General features: G+C 43.3%; 1 long non-coding RNA gene across 1 annotated transcript in view; it reads right to left on the bottom strand.

Annotated features, from left to right (window-relative positions):
* Window positions 1-5,188: 5,188 nt before the first annotated feature.
* LOC144682459 (uncharacterized) overlaps window positions 5,189-21,232 on the bottom strand; it is a 54,406-nt gene continuing 38,362 nt past the window's right edge. Inside the window, exon 3 of the long non-coding RNA XR_013577039.1 lies at window positions 5,189-6,493. This is a non-coding gene — a long non-coding RNA (uncharacterized LOC144682459). The remainder of the gene's footprint in view (window positions 6,494-21,232) is intronic.

Below are 21,232 nucleotides of genomic sequence, written 5' to 3'. Positions count from 1 at the left end.
TCCGCCATTTCCGCCAACTCCAGCATGATGCCACCACCAAACACATCTTCCCTTCACCCCCCCTGGTGGCATTCTGTAGGGATCATTCCCTCCGGGACACCCTGGTCCACTCCTCCATCACCCCCTACTCCTCAACCCCCACTTATGGCACCTCCCCATGCCCACGCAGAAGATGCAACACCTGCCCCTTCACTTCCTCTCTCCTCACCGTCCGAGGGCCCAAACACTCCTTTCAAGTGAAGCAGCATTTCACTTGCATTTCGCCTAACTTAGTCTACTGCATTCGTTGCTCCCAATGCGGTCTCCTCTACATTGAAGAGACCAAACGCAAACTGGGCAACCACTTTGCAGAACACCTGCGGTCTGTCTGCATGAAAGACCCAAACCTCCTTGTCGCTTGCCATTTTAACACTCCACCCTATTCTCTTGCCCACATATCTGTCCTTGGCTTGCTGCATTGTTCCAGTGAAGCCCAACGCAAACTGGAGGAACAGCACCTCATCTTCCGACTAGGCACTTTACAGCCTTCCGGGCTGAATATTGAATTCAACAACTTTAGATCTTAAACTCCCCCTCCCCCCATCCCCACCCCGTTTCTCCCCCCCCCCCCCGCTTTTTTTTTTCTTTTTTTTTTCAATAATTTATATAGATTCTTCTTTCCCCACCTATTTCCATTATTTTTAAATCTAAAACTAAAACCTTGTTAGTCTGTCCACCCCACCCCCACTAGAGCTGTACTTTGAATATCCTGTCTTCCATTCTTAATTAGCACTTTTCTTAGACAAATATCACCACCTTCAACACCTCTTTGATCCTTTTGTCTGTGACACCTTTTGATTATCTGCTCCTATCACTGCTTATCTCCACAATCACCACACCCTCAACTTCTCTCTCCCCCCCTCGCCCCCCCCCCCCCCCCCACCCCCCCCCCCCCCCACCCCCACCTTAAACCAGTTTATATTTCTCCCTTCTCCTAACTATGCTTCAGTTCTGCCGAAGGGCCATGAAGGCTCGAAACGTTAACTGATTTCTTCTCCGCCGATGCTGCCAGAACTGCTGAGTTTTTCCAGGTAATTCTGTTTTTGTTTTGGCTGAAAGGGTGGTGGAAGCAACTTCAATAATAACTTTCAAAAGGGAATTGGATAAATGCTTAAAGAGCACAAGGGTGGGATTAATTAGTTAATTCTTTTAAAGAACTAGCACAAACGTGATCGTTTGCGATCTCTGCTATATCCTGCTATGATTCTGTGGGCGGAATTTTCCACCCCCATCAGCAGTCGGAATCATGGCAGGCAAGGGCACTTTATTTGGCAGGAGGCAAAAAATCTGTTTCCCGATGGCGGGAAATTAATTTGAAATCATATTCTCCTGACTTTCATGGTGGCTTAAAGGTTGAGTGTCCCGTGGATCTATGTTGGGAACCCCATTTGCATCTCATGAATGTTCATTATAGGCCAACACATGGGAACCCCTCCAAATTAAGTGCCCACCAGCGGGAATTTAGAACGTTCACTTTCACGACTGTTCATAAATGGCGTGCACCTGGCGAGGTAGACTTCTTCCTAGATTTTCAGTCAGTAGATGCAGCTTTCGCCTTCCTTTCACATTAGCTGCCTGTAGCTTAAGTTGCTTCAAGGCTGGGCATAGGGTAGGGGTGAATCCGAGGCAGGACTGGTAGTGGGAGTGGGGTGGAAATCAAGGCGCAGAGTGGAAGAGTGAACGGCTGTCCGGGTGCTGTTTAATTATGGCGGTGGGACTTTGGAGCCTATGAGGTGATGGTGGTGTGGGCCATTTCCTGCCTGCTCCGCCACGGGATTCGTTCTTCTCCTTGTGAAGGCATAAGTTATGAACTGAACAGCTCAATATCTCATGTGTTCAGCCACCCTGCTATCCAGCAGAAATCACTCCAACTTCCACCCCTGCCACTGGGCTTGGTCTCCAGAATGGAAAATTCTGCCCTATGATTCTTGGTTAACGTATCCATTTTTAACTGAATATTGATTTGTAATGTAATAACTTGGTTAACCATTTTGCTTTTTGGCACATATTGTCAATGGTGATAAACAATCTGATGAGCAGAAATGTCCTCCAAATGAGCACTAGGAAGACCGAAACCATTGTTTTCTGCCTGAAACTCTGTTCCCTGCTGACTCTCTTCCTCTTCCTAGCAGCAGTATGAAATTAAGCCAGTCTGTTCACAACCTTGGCGTCACATTTGACCCCGAGATGAGCTTCTGACCTCATAGTTGTGCCATCATTTAGACTGCCTATTTCCAGCTCCGTAATATTGTTTGACTTTGCGCCTGTTTCAGTTCAACTCCTGCTGAAACGCTCAGTTTATGTTCGTTACCTCTAGATGTGACTGTTCCAATCCACCCCTGGCTGGCCTCCCACATTCTACCCTCCGCAAACCTGAGGTCATCCAAAACTCTGTTGTCCATGTCTTAACTCTCAGTAAGTTCCGTTCCCCTATCAGCCCTGTGCTCGCTGACTTATGTTGGCCCCCTTTCAAGCAATGCCTTGATTTTAAAATTCTCATCCTGGTTTTCAAATTCCTTCATGGCCTTGCCCCTCCCCCTCCCTGTAATCTATTCCAGCCCCACAACCCTCTGCGGTATCTGCACTCCTCAAATTCCGGCCTCTTGAATATTCCCAATTTTAATTGTTTCACCATTGGTGGCCATTACTTCACATGCCTAGGCCCTAAGCTCTGAAATGCCCTCCCTACACCTTAGCCTCTCTGCCTTGCTTTCCTCCTGTAAGATAATCTTTAAAACCTATCTCTTCGACCGAGCTTTTGGTCATCTGATCTAATATCGCCTATGAGTCTTGGTGTCATACTTTGTTTTATAATGCCCCTGTGAAGCACCTTGAGATATTTTATTATGTTAAAGGCGCTTTATAAATATAAGTTGTTGTTGCTATTGTTTCCAGCATGGGACTGGATGTCTGAAAATCAACATGAGGAGGTATATAAAGTGGTAAATGGAATGGGGCTGATATACTTACTTTAAATTCAATTATGAGAGCAGGATAAGGGGATGCTGGGTCAAATTATTGAAAGGTTAATTTAGGACTGATTTGAATGAGTTCTTCTTGCAACAAGTGAACAAAATATAGAACAAACTTGCAGCAGAGTAGCGAGGATGAAAATCCTGGCTGCATTGACACAACAACTGGATACTGCAATGAGCAGATTACTTCAAGTGGATGAGATTAAATAAATTACATGGCCTTCCTCTTCCATAATTAACATGTAACTTTGTGATACTTGATCCTCCGATTGGGGAGATCAGATAAAACAGTAGAAAATATACACCTAGCTTTTCTCAATACTTTTTGATGGTTATTCAGTTGCATCTCTATGAATATGATATTTGAGCTACCTCGCTGCAGGCGTGGCATTTTGCATGTGCAACTCACATAGTTTGGTGTTACTTCTACAACATAAAAGGATACATGTTGAGCTACAGTTTTTCTTGTTCAAATGGGGCTATTTTCAAACAGTAATCAAACCACTGACATTCACAGCAGCAGCTTCATTCCTCTGTCAACAGTACACTTTCATAGTTCAGTCTTTAAGTTAATTACAAACAGACCCTTGGGGCTGGGTTTACCAGTGAGGTCAGTGAGGTGGAAGGGGAAGTGCACAGTCCACTTGCTCCCACCACTGTGAATAAATCGCGTCCCATCAAGCATCAGCCGGCAAATTAGCAGCTGACTGACGGGAACGCTGACAAATTAGTGTTGTGCGGGCAAGTTCCCTGGCAAATCTTGAGCTTAGGGCGGGATGTTCAGCAGGAGAGAACTGAAATTCAGTCCTAGCCACCAATTTAAAGGGTCACTGTCAGTGGGTTGTTTGCTCCTGTAGACCTTTAGAAAAATGCAGCATCCAGGGCTGACAATGTGGCAGTGGTCAGGACAGGCTGTTCCATTCTGGTGATTATTGTGCCAGCAGTGTCTTGTTTAGGTCCCCTTGTCAAGGAGGAAATAACATCTTCACTAGCCTGTCCCATTCCTCCTTTGACTGCTGGAGGAGCCCAAAGCCCTGTTGGTCCCATTGTTCGACGATGACTAGCTGCGAATCCTACTCCAAGTTGTGAGTGAGTGTTGGGAGGCTCTCATGCTACTGGATGGCAGAAGGAGACCTCCTTGCCAGATGAAACAAGCCAAAATCGAGGTGGCTCAGGAGTTGAGCAGCTGAAGGGCCATCTGTAGGGCCTGGATGTCATAAGAGGCTGAATGACTTTCATCGTTTAGCAAATTTGAGTGTCGAACCTTTTTGTGTGTGGACTTCTTTGGTGGTAGTGTGGGTGTGACACATGTGTGGGACTTCCTAATGTCTGGCCCATGTGCAGAAGGGGAATGAAGCAGACATGCCACACTGCATGGCTCTGGGGGATTCTGAGGGGGTCTGAAGTCAAAGAACGGTTAGTTTGTGAGGACGTTTACCAAGTGGTGGACACTGCCAATGTACATTTTGGACACACTTATAACAGCATGACCTTTTCAGAGGAGACTCCTGACAACCTGCTCTCAGTTTTGCAGGAGTAGAGGGCCCATAATGGCCAAGAGAGAACAAGGCCCAGTGGGGTTGCATCAGACCTAGCATTCATGACTCCTGTGGAAGAGGAGACCCTGGAGATGGCCTGTAACCAGGGATGCAGGACTGTTGGCCACAGAGATGCTGGAGGCCAGTGGCCCTGTGGGTGGGGTGGATTGGTGTGGGGGGGTGCAGTGGTACGGGTGAAATTCTAAGGAGCCATAGTCCTCTCTTTGTAGGAGATGCTGAAGGCGAAGACAGGGTGGACCTGGGGGAAGGTGTGGGGAGGGAGCATCAATGGGTTGACTTTGGCGGCTTGCAGCATTGACGGAGGAGTGTGTGCCTCGATCATGAAGAAGATGTGGGTGAGACCCTGGTTAGCATTTTCCAGGGTGTTATGATCCCAGCTGGTGTTAATACTGGACAATTCAAATCCCAGAGTGAAACCTGGCTTGATGGATCCTAACTTTTTTTTAGAAACTGTGGAGGAACATTACTGAACAAATTGACAGGAGTCTGCTGATGAACTTTTAATACAAAGAATAAAATATTTATTAAAACAAGATAAGTGAACCATGTTACAACAGAAAAAAAGGTTGGAAAGATCTCAGTACAAACACACAAAAACAATTCATATTCCCACTATTCTTTTACCCCAGCAGTATCTTTACAGACACCTAAACCAGTGAAAAGTTATCACTAGCTTGACACAGAGGCTTCTCGCTTGGGACTGGTACAGTTGCAAATGGCTTCCTTCAGGTGAATTCCTGAGCATTCACTTAATGCTTCTCACCCAACTATTATCTCTCCCCAAGACACCCAAAAACTGCTCTCTAAACTTGCTGCTTCTTCAACTACAGAGCAAACAAATGAATTCCCTAAACTCAATCTTCCAGTAACTCCTCCACTAATCCGATTACTTTACTGAGTCCTATAACTGATTATTCAGTTAACTACAGTCCCATTAGCCTTGTATCTTTACTTCTCTCTTTCCACTCCTGTCTTTTTCTGTGTCTGTATCACTGGGTTACTGTCACTGGGCAACAGTAAAGCTTTTTCCAATTTTTGTGTTGTTTCTAGGAACCACTGAATTTCTAACTCCTTTTAACCCCATCTCTTTAACTTCTGGGGTTATAAGACCTCATTAAATATGTATACATACAAACAAGCCCAAAAGACCTGAAAGCTTTTAGTCACAATCTAGATTGCCAGGCATCAAGATTCATAAACAAAACCTAAATGAAACTGAAACAATTTTTACATTTTTAACACAAATATATATATATACCTATTATATATATATAAATATACTCAACTTAAAAATTATACATTGTTCATAACACCTTCCCGCAGAAAAAGCAAATGAAAAGGCATCTTTAAATGCATTTTCTTTCTACTAAACAATCCCATCTTATCACTATCTCTATATTAATTATACAAAATAATGTATTTACGTCAAATATACAAGGATACCTGACTTGTCAATAAAAATTATATTTCACACAAGTCCATTCTGATCACGGATCATGTTCCTCCACATTTAAACTCTTGATAAAGCATCTGCTATGACATTGTCTCTTCCTGCTACATGAATAATTTTCAAATTATATGTTGTAGCATTAAATTCCAATGAAATAGTCTCAGATTCTTGGTACGAAATTTTTCTAAAAAGATTATAGGATTATGCTCCATCTAACTAATGAGCGGAATCATCCCAGATTTGCAAGGAGTTTGAAAACAGAGCCATCCATCTGGCCAGTGAGGATCTGGACCTTTCCTGTGCTGATGGTGAGGTCGCGGGAACCCCAGCCGTCTCTTCTTCCTGAGGGTGCTACTCCTCCCTCTGAGCAGCCAGGTGCCTCAGTCACTCTTTTCTCCATTGTCTTCGCTCTCTGTATGCCATGAGACGTACAGCTAGGTGACCAGGCTCCATGATCATTATCTACACCCCTGCAGGACGAAGGAGAGAGATGTGAGGCTGTACAGCATGGCTGTACTAAGAACCTCTCTTGGTTAAATCTGAAGGCCCCTTAACGCATGCTGGAGAATGCTGCCTACCACTTGGATGGCCAGAGATTAGTGCGCTGTATAGCTGCCCGAAACCTCACCTTCCTCCGTCTCACTCTACCTGACTGATTGGTGGCAGCTTTGCCCACTGGACTGCATGCTGTGCTCTCAGCTCAGGCGCAAACATTCTCCTAACCCACACTGCAAGGCTGTGCTGTTAGCTTGAACCATGGTGGGCACTGGTCCAAACCGAGATGATGACATTGCAGGGGGCTGTCAGCACTAGTGACTGCTCCATGGCCAACTTTAGCATAAAGATTGTACAATGTGCCCAGTCATCCAACTGTTCTGCAGTCCAATAAAATGTTCGTTACTTAGCAGTCTGTGCTCAAGGGGTGGAAAGTTCTGGAGCACTTTCATGCCTCTACATTGCTTGAGTGGGCAGATAAGCTAGAGCCTCGACTCCAATCATATCAATGTGGCTGCACCTGAACTGTCTCAGCTGCAGAGGAATGGTCACTTTATACAAGGTTTACTTAATATGTGGCCACTTCCCTCACCCACCTACCCCACCCCACACATGCTTGTGCGCCGCCCCCCAGCCTAAAGTCACCTCAACCATAGGGCAGCCTTTGCCCCTTCCTACAGTTGCCTCAAATGCAGGGCAGCCTTCTTTGCACCCCATCCCACCCCCACTCCACCAGCATGTGCCTCAACCTTGAAGTCCAAGAGGCGTCCTTCACAAGCGCTCTGCAATGTTACTGTGCACTCACCTCAAAGTTCCTCTCAAAGTGCACACCTTTTATCTGCTGCTGTGATTACACGCCGACGTGGGTGGGCGATCCAACATGGGGCGGGGGTGGAATGAATTGGCATGCTGGCCTTATGATGATATGCTGATGTATTACAATGAGGTTCCCGACATCCGATGGTGGGAAACAGGGCCCACCATCGATGGGCTGAGCAGATGATCGCAAGCTGGTTTCACAACGTTGTGAAACCAATTTTTGGCCTTCTCACCATATTGTCCACTCACACTACTGAACATACCTGATGCCAGCTGGCACAGATGATTCTGTCCATGGTCTCTGCAGAGCTGTTAGAGGTGTAGGGCAGAATTTTTCTAGTTGGCGAGCGGGGGTGGGGCATGTTTGCCGATGCATAAAGTGACACGCGGTGATGTCAAGGGGAACTCCCAACGTCACCACGCCCAATTTAAATTTTCAGGAAGGTGGGAGTGCAGCAGAATCAGCTGCGTGCCCGCCGACCTGTCAATGGCCGATTGAGGCCATTGAGAGCGTCAATTAAGTAATTAAAGGACCTGCCTGTTCAACCTTAAGGTTGGTGGGCAGGCCAGGAGCCCCAGCGGGAACTAGAAAAAGCATGAAACCTCATCCACTGGCGGGATGAAGTTTCATGTAGGCTTTAAAAAATTTAAATAAAGATTTTGTAAAAATAATGGACATGTCCCAACTCATGGGACATTGTCACATGAGGGGACATGTAAGGGAAATTTTATTTTTCTATTTTTGTCTGTTTTATGTGGAGCCGATTCCCCTGAGGCTGCACTTAGCCTCAGGGAGATGAATGTGCTCTTTCGTGCGCATGCGCGAAAGAGCACACTCCTCATTTTGGGATTCACCCCCCGCCCGCACAGGGAGTGCATAGCGCTTCTGTGCGGACGTCACGCTGGGCGGGCCAATTAAGGCACCGCACCTCCGATCGGGGGCGCCGATCAGAAGCGCGCCCATATGCACCCGCCCATCAATTTCTCCCTCTATGGAGGGGGGGGGGGGGGGGGGGGGGGGCGAAATTCAGCCTGTAGATTTCAAAATGTTGTAGAGCTAACACCAAACTCAAAGTCTCTTTTTCCACAGTTGAATACTTTTGCTGGCAAGAATTCAATTTCTGAGAAAAGTAACCAACTGGCCATTTGATCCCCATCTCATTCTCCTGTAATAATACTGCACCAATGCTTACGTTGCTGACATCAACAGCCAGTTTAAATGGCTTAGCATAATTTGGTGCTGTTAAAACCAGTGTGGTAGTCAGTAAAGCTTTCAAGCTGTCAAAGGCACTTTGACACTTCTTTGTCTACTCACATTTCTTGCCTTTCTTTAACAAGCTGGCACGGGAGTCACTACAGTGCTGAAATTTGGAATGAATTTCTGATTAAATCCATTCCTGACCATGAACTGCAAAATCTTTCATTTTGCCTTAGGCACTGGAAAATTCAAAATAGCCCTTATTTTTACTTCTCCAGGCACTACTTGGTCTTGTCCCATAGTGTGGCCCAAATAAGGTACTCTCACTTTGGCAATTTCACTTTTTGCCAAGTTTATGACCAAATTGGCTCTTTGTAACCAATCAAACAATTTGTTCAAGTGTTGTAAATGTTCCTCCCAGGTTTGGCTGAACAAAAGTCATCAATATATACCACACAGTGGTACAATCCTTCAATGACCTGGCTAATTCATCTTTGAAAAGTTGCTGGTGCATCTTTCATTCCGAAAGGCATGACTTTGCATTGATAAAGTCCATACAGGTTTACAAAAGCTGATTTTTTTGGCTGGGTTAGTTCATGGAACTTGGCAATATCCCTTCAATAAATCAATTTTTGTAACAAACATTGCTTGCCCAATCTTCTCAATACAGCCTTCTAACTGTGGAATCAGATATGAATCCACCTTTGTCACTGCATTAACTTACGATAACCTATACACAATCGCTGTGACCCATCCAGTTTTGGTACCATTATAATAGGTGAACTCCAGCTACTGTCACTCAATTCAATAATGTCATTTTCCATCATGAACTTGATCTCTTCCCTTACTTGGGCTAAGCTCTCTGGATTTAGTCTGCAAGGATGTTGCTTTATAGGTGATGCATCCATTACATTAACATCATGTATGGCCAAAGATGCTTTCCCTGGCCTATTCACACAAATTGATTCAAGAGTTTGCAATAGCTTTCATAAGTTATCTCGACAATTTTCTGGAAGATAACTTAATATTGGGTCTAAATTTTTAAGCACCTCCGTATTATCCAATCTGATTATTGGAGGGTCAACTTTGGTATTTTTGACTTCTGATTCATTCTCAGAGTGTTCTGATACTTTTTATTTCACTCCCTACTTCTTTTACTGCTGTAAATACTCCTATCCTGACTATTTTCCCTGTCATAATATTGCTTTAACATATTAACATGACACACTCGCTGACTCTTTCTCCTGTCTGGAGACGTCACTATATAATTTACATCATTGAGTTTTTTTTTGATTTGATAAGGTCCAATGAACCGCATTTTGAATGGTTCACCACAGGCAGGTAATAATAATCTTGCTTTCCGCGACAAAATTTCGAGCTTTGGCATTTATGTCTGCTTTAACTTTCATTGTTTATTGAGCGATTTTCCACTGCTCTTTGAACAATTCACACTTAGATTAATTTCTTCTGGAAATTTGAGACATACGTTAGAAGTGTAGTCTCTGAGCTTTGGTTTATAATTTTTTCCTTAATTAATTTAAGGGTCCTCTCACTTCATGCCCATATGTCAGTTCAAAAGGACTGAATCCTGTTGATTCATTAGGGGCAAACAGCAAAAATGGAATTCCTTTATCCCAATCATTAGGACATTCCTGACAATAGGCTTTAATCATGGTCTTTAAAGTTTGATGCCATCTTTCTAATGCTCCTTGAGACTGTGGATGATAAATTGAAGACTTAAATTGTTTTACTCTGAAACTATTCATTATTTCTTGGACCATTTGTGACACAAAATTTGAGCCTTGACCTGATTGTATTTCCTAAGGTAATCCATATGTCGTAAAAAAAGTATTCTAACCTTTCCACAACCACTTTTCCACTTTTGTGTTTTCCCCAAAGGCACCGGCCTCAGGAAATCTTGTAAAAACATGCACAGTTGTTAAAAGATATTGACTCCCACTTCTGGCTTTAGGTAGGAGTCCTACACAGATTATTAAGACCCTGCTAAATGATTCTTCAAAAACTGGTATCGGAATTAAAGGTGCAGGTCTAATTGATAATTGGAGTTTCCCCACTACCTGACATGTATGACATGTCTGGCAGAATTTGACCAATCTTTATGCAACACAGGCCAATAAAAATCTTTCCTTAATTTTGCCTGCATTTTCCTAACACCTAGGTGACCTGCTATTGGAATTTTGTGAGCCACTCGTGAAGTTTCTTTACGATACTCAGATGGAATTATTACCTGATAAACTACTGACCACTCCTCATCTTCCAGTATTTGAGGTGGTCCCCATTCCCTCATTAGCGCTTTGTCTTTCAATTAATAACACTCAAGTGTTGGATCTGATTCATTCTCTGAGTGGGCTGTTTGATACAGTTCTCTCAACTCAGGATCAGCCCGTTGCACTAAAGATAAAGGCCTATACAGGTCAGCATCGTTTTCTTTGCCTTCCTCATTTTTGCTCAGGTTTTCAAAAATAGTGCAGAAAACTGAATTTCTACATCATCTCCCTTTTTTATAGATGCTTCCTCTTCCTGTCTAATTTTACGGACCTGAGATCTAGACACCACACAGTCAGGAAACAATCAGAATGTTCCTCCTGTAGCATCTCAGTTTCTTTCACTTCCACTGGTTGTTCCAACACCTTCGGTAAGATTAATATTTTTGAGCCAGCCAGGTCACTCCCCAAGACAAAATCAATTCCTGTTGTAGGCGTTTTATGCACTACTCCAACTGTAGCCTCTGCATTTATGAAATCACTCTTTAATCTAATTCTATATAAGGGGGCTTGTTTATAACATCCTTGGATACCTCCAATTAATGTTTTTTCCTTCATTAACCCCCCTGCAGACAAACTGTGTCATCAGTCAGCATCAGTGACTGACTTGCTCCAGTGTCTCTCAATATCGTTATTAGTTTACCTCCTTGATTAGAAGAATAGGAAAACACCTCTCCTCTATAAACAAAATCTTTAAACCCTTCCGTAATTTGTTTTTCCAAATTTAATTGACTGGCCTGAGGAGTTATCTCTGCCTCTTTGCGGTTGAGTCTCCACTATGCACTTGCATTATGGCTTCTGTTTTGTCACTTGTCTCCTTCCCTAAGTTAGTTTTTCCTAAAGATTATTTAGGCATCCCTATTACTGCAATAGGTCTCCCAATTAATTTCCAACACTTAGTGTTAATATGTCCAGTTTTATTGAAATTGAACATACTATCTTCTTTACATCACTTTTAGGTTCTAGCCTATCTCCTTCAATATTTTGGAATCCTTCTGTATGTTCCTTAGAACTACTGCTTTTTCCATCACAAGATTTTCTATTATCCAATCTTCCTGTTAATTCCCATATCACCATTTCCACACATATAACTGCCTGTGATATCATAGGCATCAGACAAAACTGCTGCTTCTCAGATCTTTGATACATGACGCTCATCTTAATACACCTTAATGATTACTAGAATACTATTTTGGAATTTTTCCAAATCATTATTTTCCTCACGTTCTCAAAACTTTTCTCCAACTTCAGTGATCGAAACCACTGGTCCCACAGCATTTCTTTTTCCCTAGCAAATTCTACAAACATTTCATTTAGCCTTTTCTTTAAAGTCCAAAATTTCAACTGATATGCTTCAGGAACAAGCCTGTAAACATTGACCCTTTTAGCCGCTTCATAGTCTGTAGATTGCTCTTCTGACAGACTAATGTACGCATTCATAGCTGTGCCTGTCAGGACACTTTGTAACATTATGGACCAAGCATCCTTTGGTCAGTTCAACTTCACAGCCACTCTTTCAAATGAGGTGAAATATTTTTCAACGCCATCCTCTGTAAAATTAGGCACTAGGCGAAGACTTCTTTATATCAAAACTCGATTCATCATCTGAACTACTAGCCTCTCTTCCACTCTGTAGCCTAAACTTTTCTCTAGTCAGTTCATGGTGTCTGAGTTATTTTTCTCTTTGAAACTCTCTATCACTTTCCTCCCTTGCTAACTTCTCTCTCTGGTGGTCATGTTCAAACTTTTGCATTTCCATTTCTTTCAATCTTCCCTTTTCTTTTCCCTTTTCCTCTTTATCCAACTTGAGTTTTTCATTTCCATTTATTTTTCCATTGTAAGTTGTTTCATCTGCAACTGAATGCTAGCTAACTCCAGCTGTGATACACCAGTTTCAGATTTCTCTTCTTTTAATTCTAAATGCTGGGTAATTATTTTAATTATATCATCCTTACAAAATCCTGCTTTTATTTCTATCTTCAATTTATCTGCTAACTCTCTCAGTTTAGCCTTAGTGAAGGATTTCAAATAATCCACTGTTACATTTTCTACTCCTGGTAAAGACTTAGCAACAGTCAAAGCCATTTTTGAGTTCTAACCAGTGTAATATACTTCACAGTGAATCCTATTCCTATGCCCAGTACCTCCAAGCACTCTTTTCTAAAAGGATTCACAGATCCCACTTAAAATCAAGGCTTTTTGATCCCCAATGAGCCCATACTTTGTTATGATCCCAGCTGATGTTAATACTGGACAAGTCAGATCCCAGGGTGAAACCTGGCTTGATAGATCTTAACTCTTTTTGAGAAAGCATGGAGGCAAGTCACTGAACAAATTGACAGGAATCTGCTGATGAACTTTTAATACAAAGAATAAAATATTTACTAAAACAAGAAAAGTGAACTACATTCTGTCAGACACAAAGGTTAGAAAGATATCAATACAAACACAAGAAGATGATTCAATTCCCACTATTCCTTTACCCCAGCAATATCTTTACAGACACCTAAACCAGTGAAAAGTCACTACTAGCTTGACACAAAGGATTCTCGATTGGGACTGGTACAGTTGCAAACAGGTTTCTTCTGGTGAATCCTGAGCATTCACTTGATGCTTCTCACCCAACTCGTATCTCTCCCCGAGACACACAAAAACTACACTCTAAACTCGCTGTTTCGTCAACTGCAGAGCAAACAAATAGTTTCCTAAACTCAGTCTTCCAGCAGCACCTCTGTTAAACTAATCACTTTACTGAGTCCAATAACTCATTATTCAGTTAACTACTCTGTAGTTTTACATATCAGAGAGCTTAAAAATGCCTGTCTGCTCTCTCCAACACACACACTCTCTGAAACCTCTCTCTCCACTCCTGTCTTTTTCTTTATCTGTGTCACTGGACCACTGTTGCTCGGCAACAGTAAAGTTTTTTCCACTTTTTGTGTTGGTTCCCAGAACCACTGAGCTTCCAACTACTTTTACCCCCATCTCTTTAACTTCAGGGGTGTAAGACCTCATTAAAAATGTATATATACAAACAACGCAAAAGACCTGAAACCTTTTAGCCACAATCCAGAATCCCAGGCACCATGGTTCATATACAAAACCTAAGTGCAACTGAAACAATTTTTACCTTTCTTAACACAACAAATGTACATAGGGCAGAATTTTTCGCTTGATGTGCAGGCATGCATCTGATGCACTCGCGGGCAAAATAGCACGCAATAATGTTGGGTGAGCACCACAGCGTCATTGTGCAATCCCGCGATATTTTGATCTATGGGTGCATGGGGGTGCTGGAGCTGCGCCCGCCATTAATCAAGAGCCCACTTAAGGCTCTTAAAAACCAATTGACATCGATTTTCCGTTGCCTGTGCGATTCCGCACTCGTCGCAGGGGAAAACAGGCAGGCGACCAGCCGACAATTTCAAAAACCTCATCCATGGGCGGGATAAAAAGAGTCAGCAGCATTGCCAGTGTGAGTGGTGAGGAGTTTGATTGATAGTTTGCTGCTGGTGACATATTGGTATATAGCAGCTTCATCTCTGCTCGAGGCTTCATTCTTTGCATTTCCAGGCTTCATTTCAGGACTCCTTGGTGTCTCCAAGGCTCCCGGAGGATTCAGACTGTGTGGACCCTTCCTGGTATCAGGTTGTATTCTGTTGCCCTGGTAATGGGAACTTTGGTCTCTGCTGGGGGCACCTCCTCTGAGGAGGAAGAGAGGGCAGAAGGGAGAGAAGGCCAGGTGTCCCAACGCAGCTTCCAGAGGAGCGACCTGTGGGAAGAGAGGCACAGGTACAAGGGGGGCAGGGCCAGCAGGAAGTCCAAGGTGGAATCTGATTAAAAATCTATCTCAGCCTTGAATATACTAAATGACCCAGCCTCGACTGCCCTCTGCAGTAAAGAATTCCAGTAAAGCAGTCCAGAGAAAGTTCACTAGGTTGATCCCGGGTATGGAGGGATTTTTTTGTGAGGAGAAGTTGAGTAGGTTGGGCCTGTACCAATTTGAGTTTAGAAGAATGAGAGGTGACCTTATTGAAACATATAAGACTCTTAGAGGGCTTGACAGGGTAGATGCTGAGAGGTTGTCTATGAGAGTCTAGGACCAGAGGGCATAATCTCAGAGTAAGGGGTTGCCCATTTAGGACAGAGATGAGGAGGAATTTCTTCTCTCAGAGGGTAGTGAATCTGTGGAATTCTTTACTGCAGAGGGCAGTAGAGGCTGGGTCGTTATGTATATTCAAGGCTGAGATAGACAGATTTTTAATCAGTAAGGGAATCAAGGGTTATAGGGAAAAGACAGAAAAGTGGAGTTGAGGATTATCAGATCAGCCATGATCATTGAATAGCGGAGCAGACTCAATGGGCCGAATGGCCTACTTCTGCTCCTTCGTCTTATGGTCTTATAGTGGCCTCAATGCCACTATCCTGCCTACCACTGATACCCTTATTAGTCAAGGATCTACCTACCTCTGCCTTAAAAGTTTTCAATGAAGTATTGAAAAAAGTATTCAATTCCACTGCCTGGGCAGAGAGTTCCACAGACACAAAACCTTCTGAGAGAAAAAATATTCTCCTCATCTTCATCTTAAATGGGAGGTCATTTATATTTAAACTGTGTCCCCTAGTTCTGGTCTTTCCCACAAAGGGAAACATCCTTTCAGCATCCACTCTGTCAAGCACCCTCAGGATCTTATATATTTCAATGAGATCACCTCTCATTCTTCTAAACTCTAAAAGATACAGGCCCAACCTGTCCAACATTTCCTCATAAGGTAACCCCTCTCTTCCCAGGAATCAGTCAAGTGAACTTTCTCTGAATTGCTTCTGATGTTGTCCTTTCTTATATAAGGAGACCAGAACTGTACACAGTACTCCAGATGTGGCCTCAACAACACACTTCCCTACTTTTATATTCCACTTGCTGGACCTACTATTAACGTTTTGTGATTCATGTACCAGGGCCCCCAGATCCCTCTGTACCTCAGAGTTCTGCAATCTCTCTCCATTTAAATAATACGTTGCTTTTCTATTCTTGCTGCCAAAGTGGATAAGTTCACATTTTCCCACATTATGGGCAGAATTTTGCCCTCGGAAGGCGTGTGGGCCCCACCGGCTTGGCGGCAGGCGGACAGCTGACCCCCGCCACCGAAACAGGGCGTGCCGCCATTTTGAGTGGGCGGGCCTTAATTGGCATCCCTGACGGGAAGCGCTATGCACTTCCTGTGCAGACGGTGGAGGGATTCCCCAAATGCACGCGAAAGAGCGCACTGCTCCCTGAGGAAAAGTCCTGTCTCAGGGAGATTCGTGACAGGTAAGTAAAGTCTAAAAATAGAGAAATATTGAAATTATTAACATCTCCCCCTCATGTGACAATGTCACACGAGATGGGACATGTTAATAATAAACAGTATTAAATGTTTAAAAAACGGACATGAAACTTCATCCCGCCAGTGGATGAAGTTTCATGAATAATCTGGAGCCCGCTAGGGCTCCTGGCCTGCCCGCCAGCCTTAAGCCTGGATGGGCAGGGTCTTTAACAAGGTTAATTACTCTGTCAATGGCCTCAATTGGCCATTGACAGGTCGGCGGGCGGACAGCTGATTTCTTATTAATAGATTTAATAATTGATCATCTTTGTTTGTTTCCACCACAGGTGAAGCCTCGGCAATTGCAGTCACCAGCCCTGAGAGATCGCTGTTTACCTCTGAGGAGGAGGAGTAAGTCTCAGAGGGTGCGCCATCCCATCCTCATGCAGCAATTAGCCCCAGCTCAGGTACTCGCACCTCAGTGGGTTTGGGCGAGTCGGCTGAAAGGGAAATACACACTGGGTGTGAGCAAGTCACAATGGCTGGACCTGCTGTTGGAGGCTGAGATAGCCCAGGACTCTGACACTCGGAGAAGTGTTGGAGGCAGACTAGATGCTGAGCCCCAGGCTGAAGGTAAGTCTTTGGAGTTGTCCGTCAGGTGGCAGATGCTAGACGTATAGTGCAATGTACATAGACATGTAGCAACGCTTCCAGAGGGTTTTTGTACCCTGGCACTGACAGTGGAGGAGTCCATTCAAGCCATGATCACTGTGGTCACCCTCTCATCCAAATTCATTCTTCACTGAGAGAATGACGACATCCATGGAGAGTCAGTCCCAGCAGCTCATTCTTGGGATACTGGGTATGGCCTCTGACCTGCATTCACGTACCTGGATTGCAGGGTGTACCTCTCCCCGGATAGCTGGCCTCCTCTCTCTCCTTCTCCTCATTGGAGGCTCCTCCTTCGGATTGCACAATCCCCATGGGGACAGCAAGCTGTGAATTCTCTGCTGGAGTCCTCATCCTCCAGGATACCCCTGCCTCCAGGTCCCCTGCCAGCTCACTCTCTTCTTAATTGTTCTGTCAGCTGCAGAATCTGAGAACAATTGCAGTTGACTCACAGCCAAACGCTGTCACTTTCAGCAGGAGACTCTACTGCTACAAGCACTCTATAATGGATCCACATACCTTTTCATGTGCCCTTGCGTTGTCCCCTGCATAGCTGGCAAACTCACTCCCCACATTTTTCCCATGCGACTTCTGTAAAACAAAAAAACCCCCAAAATTCTGTAAAAACTGATGCTAGGCAGCATCGAGGCTGCCTGATCTGCTGAGTTTTTCCTGAATTTGTTTTTTGTTTTTGATTTCCAGCATCCACAGTATTTTGCTTGTAAAATTGGGTGGGCCATGAAAAATGTGTGTCTATTGTGTAATTAACAAGATTAATCGAATCTTAATTGGCTTTATGAAGGCAGGCTTCCGATTTTGGGCTTCAATCATGTTCCGTATTATCAGCGATGGGCAGTATGATGTCAGATTGCCGACCAGACATAACTCCATATTTTATGTAGGTGCAGAGGGGTCTGCCCAATTTGCCTCCATTAAATTCAACCCTTGGATAATATATCAGTTTAGGATATTGTCATCTACCTCCATGAACTCTGTTTGGGTTAATGATGATAAAAGTTTCCCTATCCTCTGCATCGTCTGGGGAATCTTGATTTGTATCAATCCAGTTCTAAGACACACATCAACAGCACAGAGCTCCCAATAATTTAGCACTGATGTTACTGGTTGGCAACCTTGCTCAAATAAAGCCTAGCTTGGATGGTAAGGTAATCAGGAATGTTTCTAAGAGTAGTGTTATTTTAAGGTTTGAGCAGAGTTGCAGGTGGAATGCCAATCTGTAACCATCTTCTGAAGATTTATTAAGCTGTTGAGAACTAGAGCATTTAACGCACTTTACAGAGCAACAAACCCTAATTTATGAATCAGTCCATTCTAGTTTAGCGAGATTAGGATCTATGAGTAGGTTGAAAGAAACAAAACTTTCCACATGTTGTAACACAAAATGGAGGCTAATTGACATTTCAAAGATATAAAAGAAAAATACAAAAATAATGCTAACTTGATTTTGGATGGTACCGGAAAAATGGTTGTCTGTGACATTAAAGAGTTAATCAATTAGGCAATATGTAACCATTGTGCTGCCCCAGGCAATCAAAGCCATCCCATGTCTAAAGCTTGCTGAATAAATTGGTGGAAATACAGTAATAGCATTGTTCATTCTGGAATAAACAAGATTCTAACCTGCTCTTCATATGCCAGCAATACTCTATCAGAAAAGCTTTTAAATGATTCTGGCATAAGTTTTAGTACACTGGTGAAGTCATATTTCCTGCAATTACAGTGTAGTGTGACAAATGATACAACAATATGCTCAAAGAATTCGGTGACCCTTTGCTTATTATTTAATGTTTATCAAGCAATAGCATTGTTCTTTATAAACTGCATAATTTGTAAATAAAGTCCCTGAGTTTTACATTACATTTTGCCCCATCAACTAATGCTTTTGAAACTGGATGATGACTGGATTAATACAATGGCTTGTTATTCTGGCTTTCACAGCAGAAGGCTTGAGCTTGAATACATTCCAAGAATGGGTAATGTTTGGTTCTCAGCGATACCTAAATGTGTCTCAAGTGAAATATATTCTAGTAAAATACAAATATTTAGAAAAAAATAACTAATTGTATATGAATCAATGATTACCTTGATTAAAAATTTCAAGACGACTACTGAGAAATTCGAAGGTAATAATCACAGTAATAATAGCACTGGAACGAGAAAATATTTCCAAGCTTGGTCCTTCTGGGTTTTGATCTAAGGTTGCTTCTACCTATAAAACTCTTTAGAAAGTTTTCCATAATTTGGATTTTGGTGCATGGCTAAATTAGCATATTTATTTATACTTGGAAACTTTAATTGTAGCATTTGCATACTTTGCACTCAAAAGATACGGGCCTATATAAATTGGTCATGGCCCATTTTTAGAACAGAATCATAGGATAGTTACAGCACAGAAAAATGCCATTTTAGTCCCTTGAGTTGGCCACATAAATAGTGACATTCAGATAGCGTGCGTGCTACAACTGGGAGGTCCAAGGCTGACCTGAAAGTGGGCCTTGGGCCATATTTTCATTACGTGGATGAGCTGCCAGCACCTGTTGCACCCATTTCACATAATTGATTATCAAGTCTCTTTTCTTTGTCTCTGTACAGTAAAGCTTTCTTTTCTCTATCCCTCTTTTTACTGTCTGAATGTGGAGGCGATGTTGTGACTCTCCTTTCGTGGTTTGAATGTGTGCAATAAACTAACCCTTTTTTAGTTCATCCTATCTGGAGTTTGTTGTGGGATTATTAATAGAAAATTAGATCACACAAAAACCGAGGGATTGGGAAGTACGCCACCCCTTATAAAGAGGGAAGGAAACAAATCACTAAACTTTTCTGTTATGGACGGGTGGTTAGAGGAGGAATTAGTGCTGTGTAAATTAACACCCCTCTCCTGTCCATAACAGAAATTGTGAGCTCAAATCCGGGATCAGCCATTTGAATTTGACCCGAGTCCAAGTAAGACAAGAGCCAAATCTGATATTAAAGAGCCAGTTGGAAACCAAAAGGAAAAACTCGGTGGCTGGAATGAATTTTACAGTATAGAGATGAAGAAAATAAACATTGTTTCACATGAGTTCTAGAGTCCAGAATCAAAGTTCAATGAGGTATTCCTTCATGGAGGTTTGCGGGCTGAAGGCCAATGTTGTAGAATTCACTTTTCTTGTGGTGTTGACGTCACACGATGAGTTAGACATACAGAGATTTATCAGTATTGTAGACGAAGATACAAACTTTCCAGCAGAAACAGTGTAGTTGGAGCCAGTTGTTCAACCTGGGCAGAGCTCCTTTTCCGTGAGGCTGCTAGTCAGGTGGTAAATAGCAGCATCAGCTATGCAGTCCAGCAGGGCAATATTGCTTGTTCCGCAAGCCAGAGGCCCATGTCACATGACACTCACCTCTCCACCATCTTTGACAAAGGATGTTTATCCATCCTCTGGATTCCAAAGACCGTTAAATGTCTAAGCCATTATGGATTGAAAGGAAGGTTGTGGGTCCTTTGCCTTAGCTGCTGATCCATCTCCTTCTGGCCAGCCTGGGTTATTAAATGCAGATGGCCTTTGTATAGCTCACTTTGAAGTTGGGCTGTACAGTCCACAGAGGGTCATTAGTGCCTCCTCAGAGATAACAAGATGTGGGTTTTCCTAAAACTGTCAAATGGCTTTTTTTGTTCCACGGACAGACACAATTTCAGCCATTTTAAAGGTCTTTGTTCAGTTTTTAAAAATTGTAGAAATAGGCATGTGCATATCTATATACATTTTATGAAAATATAGGGCAGCATTTTCCTCCCATTGGGGGGGTTGTGCAGGAGAGGGTGCGAGCGGGGGGATTTCCAATCGGCGCCCCCACTTGGGGCCACATCGCCATTTAATGTGGGCGGGCCAAATATGGCCCACCCAGCGTGACGTCCACCAGGAAGCCCTGTGCGCTCCCTGTGCGGGCGGGAGTGATTCCCTGAGCAGGTCTGTGCGCTCTTTTGCGCATACGCATGGAACAGCGCACAGATCTCCCTGAGGCAAAGTGCTGCCTCAGGGAGATCGGTTGACGTTTTAAAAATTTATTAAAAGTAAGAAAAAATTTTCCTGACATGTCCCCTCATGTGATACTGTCACATGAGCTGGAATATGTTCATTACTTTTATTTAAAAATTTCCCGAACATTTTAAATCCCTCATGAAACCTCATCTCGCCTGTGGATGAGGTTTCATGCTTTTTCGGGAGGCCGCCTGGGCTCTTCGCCTGCCCACCAACCTTAAGGTTGGACGGGCAGGTCCATTAAACATTTTAATTACCTTTTTAACGGCCTTAATAGGCCGTTGGCGGGCGTACAGCCGAGTCGGCTGCGCGCCCGCCGAACTGAAAATCTAAATGAAGCGGGGTGATGTCGGAACGCACGCTTGACTTCACTCCGCATCATTTTATGCGTCGG

The sequence above is a fragment of the Cetorhinus maximus genome, chromosome 7 (genome assembly GCF_964194155.1).
Source record: "Cetorhinus maximus chromosome 7, sCetMax3.hap1.1, whole genome shotgun sequence".
Lineage (NCBI taxonomy): Eukaryota > Metazoa > Chordata > Chondrichthyes > Lamniformes > Cetorhinidae > Cetorhinus > Cetorhinus maximus.
This window is presented reverse-complemented; position numbering and strand designations above follow the sequence as displayed.